Source organism: Quercus robur, chromosome 3, assembly GCF_932294415.1.
Source record: "Quercus robur chromosome 3, dhQueRobu3.1, whole genome shotgun sequence".
NCBI classification, from domain to species: Eukaryota; Viridiplantae; Streptophyta; class Magnoliopsida; order Fagales; family Fagaceae; genus Quercus; species Quercus robur.
Window position 1 is genome coordinate 33,047,835 of NC_065536.1, and position 13,680 is coordinate 33,061,514.

The following is a 13,680-nucleotide window of genomic DNA, read 5'->3' on the forward strand; positions in this document are numbered from 1 at the left end:
TTTTCCATACAATAGGGAAAATAGCATCACGAACGGTAGCACAAACATGTCTTCCTTTTTGTAGTCTTCTCATGAAGATCATGGTTCTTGAAGATGTTCGCCTACCAAAAGACAGAAAAATATTGGTTCGTTTTTGCCCAATATCTATGATGTCTCTTCAAGCAAGCAAAAGTCACTCTTCCAAAGCACCTAAGAGTGAATCTTTCCCTCTTGCCACTCCTACCAGTCATGGCTCAGCCACTCACACTACTGGGCATACAGAAACTACATCTCCTCTCACTCCTGAGCTACACACCACTAGCTCAACATGTACAATCTAGCCCTCAAGCTGACATGTTGAGTACTTTGATTGAGGACTTGCATAAGTGTATTTCTGGATTTGAAATTGCTCTCTACACCACCAACAATCAAGTTCAAATGCGTCTCACGGCCATTGAGACACAATTAGATGCTATTCAAAGCAAACTAGAGGAGAGCCTTTAGCTATTCGTGCTAAAAAGGGGGAGAGCAACTTAGTGTATAGATTGGGCGATCGCATACAGTAAGGGGGAGAGCAACACAAGAAGGAAAATGTGCATATTAACAGGGGGTGTTATGTGAGCTCAAGAGGAGGAAGTTGATACACACACACACACACACACACATACTTTTGGATAGTCTAACCATTGATTAGCTAGTCTTGTTTACAGCTTATTATTTGTTTATAGTTTTTACAACTCTTGGTATTTACATTGGTCTATTGTTTAAAACTTTGGGTACTTTGGTTTAATTATTTCAATTTCTATTTAGTACTTTAGTTTTTGTACCTTTGCTTTGTAGCTAAGTACTTTTAGTTAATGTTATGCATTTTCTTTAGTACAACACTCTTATGCCTTTGTTGGATTTATATCCTTGATGCAATTACTTTAGGTTTTTGTATCGGTTGAGTGTTGGACATGCAAATGATACTTTGCATTGAGCTTATTAGCTTGCATGTCCAGATGTTCATTCCTCGTGTGAATGTTTATTGTGATCACTATTTATAGTGATAATTCCTGTTTGGTCAAGCCATTCTTTATTACTTTTATTTACACTACTTGATTGCATTATGCTTGCTCCATATGCATTTCAAGATTTTTGCTTACAATGATCATCTTGTGTTGTTATTTTCAGGAAATACTTGTTCGTATGGTTCAAGAGTTTCACAGGTTCTAGAGTTAGGTATGAGTGAGTTTTGGCAATTGTTCCCAATTCACATGTTAAGTCTAGAGTCTGTTTTAGGGTTTTGTCACAGAATAGCCAAAGAGGGAGATTGTAAGGTTGAATTTATTCAATCATGTGTTGGCTTTATTTCATGCCAAATTTGCTTGTAATTTAGCAATTAGATACCCTATATTTAGGTGAGAATTATGTAATGATAGTGTGTGAGAGAGTGTGAAAAAAGCTTAAGAAATGTGCACTCAAGAAGAGCCTCGCGACTGGCAAGTTGCCAAAATGGCACACGTGTGAAGCATGCAGAGGGAGCTGAAGGGTCACGCTAGCTGTTGCACTATAGGACAAAACTTCCAGTCTAGCCAGGTAGTTAGCTCGCGACTCATTTCGGTCGTGAGGTCAAGTCGCCAAAATTCCCTGTTTGGTTGTAACTGACTCTTCGCATTCCTTATACACCCTACTATAAATACCCTTATACCCACGAAATGTAAAGAGTTTCCAAAGAGAATTTTGAGAGAGAAACCCTACAGAAAAACAAGATTGACTCATCCACAATTTTCATCCTTTAATTCTCCAAATACTTCTACTCTCACCCTCTCCATTGATATATCTTTGAGAGGTACTGTAAGGTTGAATTTATTCAACCATCTAATTGGCTTTATTCCGTGCTAAATTTGCTTGTAATTCAGCATTTAGTAACCTTGTATTTAGGTGGGTTTGTTGTAAGGGTAATGAGTGAGATAGAGTGAAGATTGCTCAAGAGTGTGCAAGAAAACAGAGACTCGCGGCTGGGACTCGCGGGTGACTCGCGGCTGCAAGCCGCCAGAAGCAGCACACATGCCAAGCATGCTGGAAGATGAACAGTCATGTTAGCTGGAGCACTACAGGACAAAACAGGACAACTGGCCATACGGTTAACTCGCGACTGGATCTCGCGACTTAGTCAAGCCGCGAGGTCAAGCCGCGAGCCACCCCTGTTTTGTAAAACCTGACGTTTCACATTCCTCTCCCACTCCAGTATAAATACCCCTTTTACCCACGATTGAAAGAGAGCTTCCAGAAAGAATTTTGAGAGAGAAACCCTAAAGAAAAACCAGATTGTTTCACCCACAATCTCTAACTTAGAGTCTCTTCAAATTCCTCAACTCTCTTCCTCTCCATTGTCAAATCCTTGAGAGGCATTATACCAAACCTGGTTCTCACCATCATCATCACTGTGAGACAGTTGTTTGGATTTCTGGGAAGCAGTTAGGAAGGAACCAATCTTCATTGGTTGATGCTACGGTCTAGTAGCGGAATCCGGGAAGCTAGAAAAGAAAAAGGTTCGGCGCAACCTCGTTGGAGCAAGAAGCTTGGAGGGCTTAGGTGCACTGGGTAGATTAGGCTTGGAGGGTCTATTGCTGTCCTTGTATCCCAACTGTATTTTCTAGTGGATTGATTACCGCTTGGAGGGCGGCGGAGAGGTTTTACGTCAAAGGCTTCGGTTTCCTCTTCGATAACACATCGCGTGTTGTCTTTGTGTTTGCATCTTCCTTCCTCTCTATCTTTGCCTATTTATTATCTGCTGTGGATTTTATTTTGTTATGGCTTAGATAGTTTTTAACCAATTTCATATTATAGCATGTGTTAAGTTTCCGCACACTAGTTGTTTGACATATTGCTTGAATTGGTTAAGTTGTAATTTGGGGGTCTAAACGTTCAAAGGTGTTTTGTACACGTTTTTGAACTTTCAGGTACATTTAGCCAAATTTTTATCCCACCATACCCATATCAGTGAGAAGGTTTTTTGGTGCTTGGGAAGTGTAAAGTTGTGATTTACAAATTTGTATTTTGTTGGGTTTTATTCAGTGCCAAATTTGATTGTAATTATATTCAATCTTGTGTACCCTGTATTTATTGTGGGATGTGATTGTAAAGGTTGTGTGTTAAAGAGAGAGAGTGTGAAGATTCAAGCAAGTGAAGCCAGAAGACTTCTCGCGGGTGTCTCGCGACTAAGCTTCCCGCGAAGTGAAGCATGTGCCTTGCACATGACTGGAATGCGAAGAGTCTGTACAGATGGAGACAGCTGTGTCTCACGAGTATCTCGCGGGTAAAGCCTTTCCGCGAGACACCTGCAAGACATTCTATTCTGACAGTCTGTATTGTCTGATACACACTTTCTGTACCCTCACTATATACCCATATTACCTATAATTGTGAAGGAGAGTTTCAGAGAGAAAACCCTAGCTAACACACTTGAGAGTTAGAAATTGTTATACCAACAATTCTCTACACATTTATTTGTGAAATTTCCTCATCTCCTACCTCTCCATTTCCATACAATTGAGAGGTCAATAGCCCAAACACTTACCACACCTTTTGAGAGTGTCCAGTGAGATTTTGGTGCTACTGGGAAACATTGGAAGAAGTCAAGGATGACAGATGCAACATGGACCTTGTTGTGGGATCCGAAGAGTCAGACAAGACACGGTTCCGAGAAGCCTTGTTAGAGTAGGAGCTTGGAGGGCTTAGGTACAGAGGGTAGATTAGGCTTGGAGGGTCTCTTGCTTACCCATGTATCCCAATTGATTTTCTAGTGAATCGATTACCGCTTGGAGGGCGGCGGAGAGGTTTTTCGCCAAGGTCTTCAATTTCCTCTTCGATAACACATCTCGGTGTTATTTGTGTTTGCATCTCTTTTCCCTACTCTTGTTCATTTCATTTTACTGTTGTGTTACTTTAAATATGGATTAGAGTAGCTCTCGTGTTTACTTGCTTGTGTTTACACTATTCCGCACTTAGTATTAAGTTAGTGTAAAATCAACCAAGCCGTAATTTGAATTGGGGGTCTAAACAAGCTCTTGTGTTTTCATACATTTCGAGCTTTCAAGAAGCATTTCAGAAGGGATCAATTCATTTTGGTTGATGCAATGGGCTATTGCGGGATCCGGTAAGCTAGAGAAGACAAGGTTCGGCGTAATCCTGTTGGAGCAAGAAGCTTGGAGGGCTTAGGTGCACTGGATAGATTAGGCTTGGAGGGTTTTCTGCTATTCATGTATTCCAACTTCATTCTTTAGTGGATTATTGGCCGCTTGGAGGGCGGCGGAGAGATTTTTCGCCAAGTACTTTGATTTCCTCTTCGATAATATATTGCTGTGTTATCTTTGTGTTTATATCTTTCTTCCCTTTCTCTTTACCTTTTAATTATTGCTGTGATTGTGATTATTTATGGTTTAGAGTGTATTACCAATTTGGTTATAGCTTATATTTCATATTCCGCACATATATTGTTTGTTTATAAGCTAGTACTGCTAATTTTTAATTTGGGGGTCTAAATGTTCATAGGTATTTTACACACTATTTGAACTTTCAGGATTATTTGTGGGTCAATCAGTTCGGGTTTCTTGGATTTTGAAGAAGGAGAAATGATGTCCGACCCTTCAGAGTCAAGTTCTGGAGGAAGCAATCTGTCGACGACTGACGGAGAAATCGGTTCAGTAGGCGGTGGGTCGGGTTCAATCGACGACGGTGGGTAGGTCAGGTCCAATTGTTGACTGGACAGCCTTACCATAAACTATCATTTTGAAAGGAAAAATATTTCCTACTAGATGGTCTAAAATTCAACACGATCCAACTGTTGGATCAAAAGTCAACTTTTTAACCATCCTCGATCAGGGTTTTGGTCAGTTTTTCTGTAAAATATATTTTTCAAACGTTGTGACTTTTAGATTCACCTTTCAAGCATGTCATATTTATTTTTGCCCTTTTTGGCTTTAGAATTTATGATTTTGCATCCTTTCTAATTTTTTTGATTTTTTTTGTTTTTGTTTTGATGTGTGAATTGAGGCCAGACAAAATACGGTATTAACAAAGACCATGGAAGTGTCTAGAATGACATAGTTTTTGTCATTCAGACATTAGATCACTAGAACTGTCAATCCATGTCAAAATGACTAAAATGCCCTTAGTTGACCAAAAGTTAACGGAAGGTCAAATTTGTGCATAGTTTCACAAAAATGACAAATTTTCATATTTTTATATTTTCATATCAAAAAACATATTTTCAAAAGATTTTATCAACTTTGACCAAATTTGACCATAGTAAACCAAATGTCAATTGTAGTTTGACCAAAATCTGACCATTGATCGAGATAAATTTGAGCCTAAATGAAATAAAATGAAATTGCCTTTAAAATGAATGCTTATTAGGAGCTAAAACGATTGAGATATCATGAAAACATCAGGAAATTTCCAAAGACATTCAACTTCTATTAAGTGTTTTTTTGACATATTTGGGTAGCAACCAGGGCTGTAGTTTCTCAAGGCAAATTCATTGAGCCAAAAAGCAAGTACTTTCTTGAAGATGGCACTTTCCTTTACATTCTAGAACAAACGGCATCCACAAAGCATCTCCGGATTGATGAAAATCGATTTGGCAAAATTGGAAAAAAAATCATCTTCGAGGGCAAAAAATGGTGAAATGGCCTACTTCCGGGGCTCGTAACTCCTTGTTCCACGGTCCGATTCTCTTTAAGCTAGAAGCTTTATAAAATAGGAAGTGAAATCTTTCCAGTGCCACCAAAATCACTCAATTTGAAACTCGGAAAGGCTTTCAACCAAGCACGCGAAGTAGGGTCACCAGTAAACCAAAATCTAAAAGCATGACGTTTAGGGTGCTCCCGAGAGGTATAGGCGCCCCCTAAGGGTGCTCCCATTTTTTTTTTGTTTCAGTTTTTCACTATAAAAGGCATCCACCACCCCCATTTTCAAAAAGAAAAAAAAAAAAAGAAAAAAGAAAAAAAGGAAGAAGAGGTTTTGGTCATTTTCCACTCTTTCTATACCATTTTCACCTCCTAAATTCTCTCCAAAAACACAAAATAAAATAATAATTGTAAATGTCGCTAGTTTTTCTCTACCAACTCCATATTCATAGGTAGAAAGCTTCATTTATTTTATTTTCTCTTGATTTCTTTCTCCACTGAAGAGTTTATTTTATTGTTCTTTACTTTAAAACTACTTATTTTTTGTTCCATCTCCTTCATTCTTGAGGTTCTAAGGGTGAGATGTTCATGTTGGCTATGGAGCCAACATTGACATCCACTCACTCATACCATTACGGGAGTTTGGATTTAACTTCCTTAATATAGGTTGTTCAAATCTCACACGTTTGAGTCGATATTTTATTTTTATTTTATAAAAAGAGTTCTATCTCAAAACAAAAAAGTTATAAAAGGAGTTAAATTGAACCATATTTAATGCTTGACTACGGTTATGAATTGTTCGGTCAAGCATATTGCTTTTTTCATTTTTATACTTTTATAGAAATAATTATAATATGCTGTTATCCACACAGCTTGAATCCTTTCCTTCCTAAGCCCCTAAGGCCCTAAGCATTTTGTGCATGAGGTTGAGGAGGTGTTAATTCAACTACAAAGTTCTTTAGCAGTCAAGCATATAGCTAAACAAATGGACATTGACCTAGCGATGTTTGGTTATTGAATTGGACAACCATATTGTGGCTGTTAATGACTTTTCCATATAACAAAAATGAGAATGAAAAAAAAAAAAAAAAAACTGTTCAGAAAAATTTTCTAAATAATAATGATAAATTTTCACTATTAAAGTTTCAAGTAGGACTCCTCACAGTCACTTTATAGCCTACATAGTAACAGACACTATTAAAGTTACAAGTAGGACTTAGCACATGTCCATGTAACAAACACTCCAAACTGATTCACATATATTACAATATCTCCTATTTCAATTCTTAAAGGACCTTGTTAGGGCATGCATTGCATTTTAGCGGTCTTGAGTCATACTATAGTACTAGGTTGACTTTTATATCATTTTTTTTTTTTTGGGTCACTATCTACTTGAGAAAGGACTATTCATATCTATACAATTAAAACTTCTCGTAATTGCTTGTGTGACCCTAATCTACCTAGTACACACTTGATGTAAGACTAAACACATGTCCACATTATACACACTCATACAATCTAAATTATTCTAATTCATATAATTTGGGATATTTCATTAACTCTAAAACAATTGAAACACCTTATTCTTTTACATAAAGAAAAAAAATTCTAGAAAAAAATTGAAGTTAATGAACAACCAAAACTATAAGAGAATAAATACATCATTCAAGTTTCATTCTAACATTCTCTATGGCTATGGTTAACTTATTAGAGCATTAGTATTGATGATGCTAAAAATCTAAATTGCTATTTTTAGCACCGCAAATTACTAAAATTGGGGCTGCATTGGTGGAGCCATATCTAAAATTTTTAGCTCTTGAGCTACAGTGCACAACCATCTATAGCTGTGCACTGTAGCTCAAATGATAAACCAATATATTATATTTTATTGCTCCCTCCAATTAAATAATATTTCTTCTTCTTCTTCTCTCTCTTCAGTTTAGTCTCACCCTTTTTTTTTCCTCTCTCTCTCTCACTCTTGCAGTCACAACCACCGCTTATCACTGCCTCCCCTAGTCCATCTGCTCATCATCTCGTCTTGCAGCGGCTTTGTGGATTGATTGGTGGTTTTCTGTTGATGGGTTTTTATATTGATGAATGGGAATTAATGAGTTTTTATTTTTATGAATGGGTTTTCTATTGATTAATGGGTTTTGATTTTGAGGTTAAAGGATTTTGTTTTGATTTTTTTTAATGGGTTTTGTGGTGGATCGTGGCTAGGTTTATGGAGGTGGATCGGTGGTTGATGGTGGCTGAGTTTGTGATGGTGGATTGTGGCTGGTGGTGGTGCCATGAATGGGTTGGGTTTGAAGAGAAGGAGAAGACAGAGAGATAGAGATGAAGAGAGAGAAAAAATAATAAATAAATAAATAAATAGTGTTTAACTTTGATGTGAAAATAAGAGCATTGATGTAAAATGAGTTATAAAGTGGTAAGTTAAAAAAAATAAAGTGATTTTTTGTGGTGCCAAATTGCTAAATTTTTGGCACCACCAATGCTGATGCTCTTAAGAATTTAAAATTAACATTTAAAAAAAAAATGGATTTAGCTTGTGTTTGGAGCTTTAATGTACTAGATGAGATTGACATGTATTTAAAAAGGGCTACGTGTCACTTTGTGTCCCGTTCAATGAACTAGAACACTAGTCCGAAACTTTACCATTTTAATATTGTAAATGATAAGATAATAATTGCCTATAATAAACTCCGTTTGGGTAAGAATTTTTGCGTCTGCGTTTAGAGTAAGTTGGGTTTTTGGCCTTTATTTTTTATTTTTTATTTTTAAGTCCAGCACCTCTTGCATTATTCATGGGATCATGTCCCATGAACAGTGCAAACAGACAAATGCACAGTAATTTCATTAATGAACAGTAACCAAAATATATATTTTTTTATTATTTTCAGTTTTCAGTTTTCAGTAAAATAAGTGGTATCCAAATGCACACTATATCTTAGAAAATGGTTTTGATATGTAATTGAAAACATTTCCATATATATATAATTTAATTTTTAAACAACAACCATTTTCTTTTTCCTTCAAATTTTAATTGATATGTTAGGATACAGTTGTCAAACATATTTTTGAATAGTCAAAAGGTTATAATTTGTGTATTAGTAGCATGTACCTTTATATGAACTTGGAAGTTACACTAGGAAGATATGCCTAATTGGAATTACATTATAGGGGGGAGAAAAAAAAATGACTTGCTTGAATTGAACCAATTGTGTTTTTGGTAAATAGAAAGGTCAGAGAACACTTTTTCTCTCTTTACTTACTATGGTAATTGCATCTCTTTAAAGCAAAATCTCAATATTGGATTCCTCCGATATCAAATTTTCTTATCTTTTTGCTATATAAGATGTTGTTTGCCTATAAGGGAGCACTGCCTCTTCATGAAAGGTATGGCCCATCTTATTCTCTATCGATAGTTCCGAATGTTTTCAGACAAATTTTTTTTCTTACAAATGGGCATTTCTTCTTCATGAGCAGGTACACCTTTGACGACAAAAATATGGTTGATTTGAAACCCCAACAATATCAAGTTTCAGTAATTGCTTGCTCCAGTTGCTAGGTAATAATCCTTTGAGATATCAAAAGTTTTAACAGGTTAATTAACTTCAAGGGAGAAGAAGCTCATAGAGGTATAAAACCAAGTTTTTTTTTTTTTTTGGTCTTCCTTGAACAATGGTTATAATTTGCCTCTTTTGCTTAATTTAGTTGTAGATATAAGATCTACACTGCTCGCTTCAGCTCACTGCTATGGTGATACGTACTATTACAGTCGGCTTGTTACGTTAATTAATAGGTACGTATTGAAATGCTTTTGTCTAACATCTTTGTCAATCTTTTTGGTTTATGAATTGTCTATTGCCATATGATGTTCACTCTTTTGTCTTTAGATCGTTTTCTTATCAATTAGCTTTAAGGGGAATAAGAATTCTTATGTCTAGTACGTTATCAAACTAATCATATGTATGTGGGGATTGATAATCTTAATTATCGTCACTGATTAACTACTCCGCTGCCGTGTCTCTTCTTTAGCGATCTTAACTTTGCTGTAGTCCTCTCTTCACAAACTTCCAAAACCTCTATACCTGTTTTCTGACGTAATCCCGATTCAGAATTCAGCATCAGTTAAAGTGGACTGCAATTACATTCTTATAAATATGCAAGTCTAGAATGATGTATGCAGATTCTATAATATTATCTTTTCCCGTATATCAGAGTGTGAAACCTGCGTTAAGAGGTTGAAAATATTTATGAATATGTGAGAACATCACTAGGTGTTATGTTTGCAATAAATATATAGGGTGATGCATGAGATCTGCAGCTTTTGACTTCTCTTATATTAATCTTGAGATAATGCTTGGGGAGGGTGTGAGTTCAAGTTACGGGGCAACATATTTAATATGCAAGTATTTCTAAATATCACATAAATTTTATTAAAAAATAAAGGTACGAGGTTAAATCTGTATATATATATATATATATATAATATATGTCTTGCAATATGGATGTAGTCTCACTTGAGGAGTTTTCATAATATTGCTACAAATATGTCTGCAATATGGAATTCGTAGTCTCACTCTTAGAAATTTTCATAATATTTGTATCGAGATGATGAAACTTTAGTTTGCAGGATGATTATGTTGAAATGATGTGTCTGTTTGGCATTTTTAAGCATATTTGCTTATATATAGCTTTTTAAACATTATTTTTTTTAGATACAACAATAATTTAACCAATTTCCAGTAAAAAAACAAATTAGCTTTCAATAAAATTAAAACATATATCTCTAAACACATTAGTATCTGCAAATCTTATTTATTTATTTTAATATGATCTGAATTTTTAGTGTTTATTTTATATTGATTTCTCTTTATTGCAAGGTGAAGACACTTATTGATTTTGAGTGTAGGCATAATTTAACTGAGATTACTTATTTAAATATAAAGACTTTTACTAATTGAGTTAAATTAAATCTATGTCTCTAGATGACTAAAAAAATAAATAAAAAATGAACTCATGTCTCTATATGTACTATTCTCTCCGTGTGTGTACGAATATTCCAAAATCAAAATTGATTTTATTTTGTATAAAAGATGGTACAATAAGAGTATTATTCACGCCCAAGAAAAAAGTACTACCGTATATGTGAGGCTTCCCAGAAGTTGCCATAATTTTGCCCCACTTTCCAACTCTCTTGCTAATGAATTTCCATATGCTTCCTTTTCCATTCACAATATATTTAGAAAAACAGAAACTTTCAAAAAAAGAAAAAAACATGTTAACTCAAACTCCAAAAGGAAAATTAGTAAGATTAAACGAGATGAATTTAGTGTCTATTTGGATTTGTTACACATTTTACATAATTTTTTGTATTAAAATTATATAATTTTTTTTTATTAAAATTATATCTTTTAATAAACACTACAAATAAGTTATCGGAAATTACGGAGTACCCAACCGGACTCTTATTAAGTGTCATTTAGAAGTCTAAGCCCAACCAATATTTCAAGAAGCTAACATATAGGTCACTAAGGCCCAAGCCGAGTATGGAAATTAGGATCTCCATTTATGAATCTAAATCTCCTGTCCCTTTTTTTCTGTTCTAATCTATATTCCACCAATAAAAACTTGTCACGTGTTAATATAATTAATTAAATACTATCATTATTGACTTATTAATATTATCATTATTAATTAATGGTAGTATTTAATTAATTAGGTGAATACATTGCAAGCTTTTATTGGTGAAGTATAAAGTAGAGCAGAAAAAGTAGGACATAAGATTTGTACTCCTCCCTTTATTGCTTAGTTGTCTATTATTAATAACACACCCTTTAACTGTTTGACTGCCATGAATGCGTGACAACGTAAAAAAGAGAAAATGGGCAATGGTTGGCTGGTTAGAAACTTAGAGGTGAGGAATTGTGAGAGAAGTGAAGGGCAGTGTGTATAAAAATGAAAGTGCCGCCGTTGTTGAATAGGCTAGTGTGTCCATTTTCTAACAGAAGCATCGTCCTCGTGTTACCAACAGAGCTGTTGTGTTGTCATCACTTAATGCTCGCTCTCTCTCTCGCTCTCTCTCTCTCTCTCTCTCTCTCTCACCACAGTCCGGCTTTTCCTGCAAATGACTGTGATTTTCAATAGATATACATAAATGGGTTTTTTGACAATTTCTTTGTTTCTTTCTTTTTGTAACGGAAATGGCAGATGTTATAAATGCTTCATAGTTTTATAGTTTGCTTGACATCACTCATATTTGTCTTCTGTTTTACTTTTGACTGTGAGTGTGTTTGGTGCTGCATCTATACTTTGGATTGACCTGTTTGTTTCTGTACAGAGAAGCCAAGTCTTTATTTTTGAAATGACAAAACTATAAAAAAGGAAACCAAAAAAAAAAAAATTGGATTTTCTAAATTTTTTTTTTTTATATACAAAATAGAATTTTTGCTTTATCCTAATTTAAGTGTATATGTGTATAAAACTCTCTCCTGGAGACTTGAACTCTGACCTTTACTCCCTACATTCCACAAGTATTTATATTTATATAGTGACCAACACACCAAGAATATACGGTGATTTTTCTTTTTTTTAATTGCTTGTTTTAGATACTACAAAATTTGAATATTTGCATATTCTTCTTAATGATTGGTATTTATTATTCTGTCAATAGATAAATTAAGTTTTGGTGTAAGCGATATTAGAAACCGTTCTTATGATTGAATATTAAAACAAATTTTCTTTTTATGCCTTTTGGTTTTAATTTTTCAAATTACTAAAAAAATTAATTTTTAATATATATTTTTTATATAAGAATTTAATGCAATAAACTACACAAAAAATTTCTTTTATAAATATAGTATTTGAGTGCAATATAAGTTATGTGTCGTAAAACTAGGTGTGCGGTATAAGAAATCTAAATTGAGCATAGAGCCCATTAGAATATTATTCAATATATATAAAGGTCAAAAACAGCTCAAGTATTCCATCAATAATGTATGTCCTATTCATTTTGGGCATCATATCCAAACAGAAACTCCGATGTATTATAGCACCTTAAAAGAAGTGTTAAGAGGAGATAAGAAAGTCAGCTAGAGTCCTGATACAAATCCCATCTACCCACAAATTAGTTAAACCCTCAAACAATTATCAAAATAATACTTGACAATGGAACATAATTGTAGTTAAGCTGTCACTGTTACAAAGAATGACAACTCTGCTAGCAGCTACGTTCTTGTTTGTGGAAAGAAAATTTAGCTGGCATGGAATAAAAACTGTCATTTCAAGGGGGGAAACCCCAAAAAAAAAATTTAAAATAAAAAACAAAATAAAATCCGTCCCACTCAAGAAATTGGGACTCCAGAAAATGCACATACTAGCATATGTTATATCACTTTAATCCATCATTTTCCCTGACTTAACATTAGACTTATAAAAGTATATAATATTATTATTGGTTATGTACGTGACTGTTTTCCCATAGATTCCATGGTTGAAATTCACCTGTCATACGTGGAAATGACAGCACTTGTGATTCTACTAAGTATTAATAGGGACTCAATTTCATAGTCACGTTATTTGTCCATAGTTATAACTCTTACCCAACAAAACAAAATACAACAATATTATAAACACACCTAATTTTACACCAAATTTCATAATTCATTAAAGTGATAGGAAAAAAAAAAAACTGTAAATTTATGAAAAAAATGGTAAGCAAGAATCGTCCATCTCTCATGATTAATCACTTTAACATATTATAAAACTGTATGAATTACTGTCTTTATTTATATTAAAATAAAATAGGGTTTATCCATGGTGGTTGGATTAGGTCCTCTCTTTAGGTCTTTGATTGTGATTTTTCAAAATTTTAAGTAAAATGACAAAACTACCCTCTCATGTTGTGATGTGACTGCCAGGAGGGACGCCAGCCATTGCATGTAATGGAACCGAACCGAGTAGCTGAAGACAACAAAGGAGCTTGAAGCTTTTTTTGCCTTTTACATGTCACTGACCCCAAAGC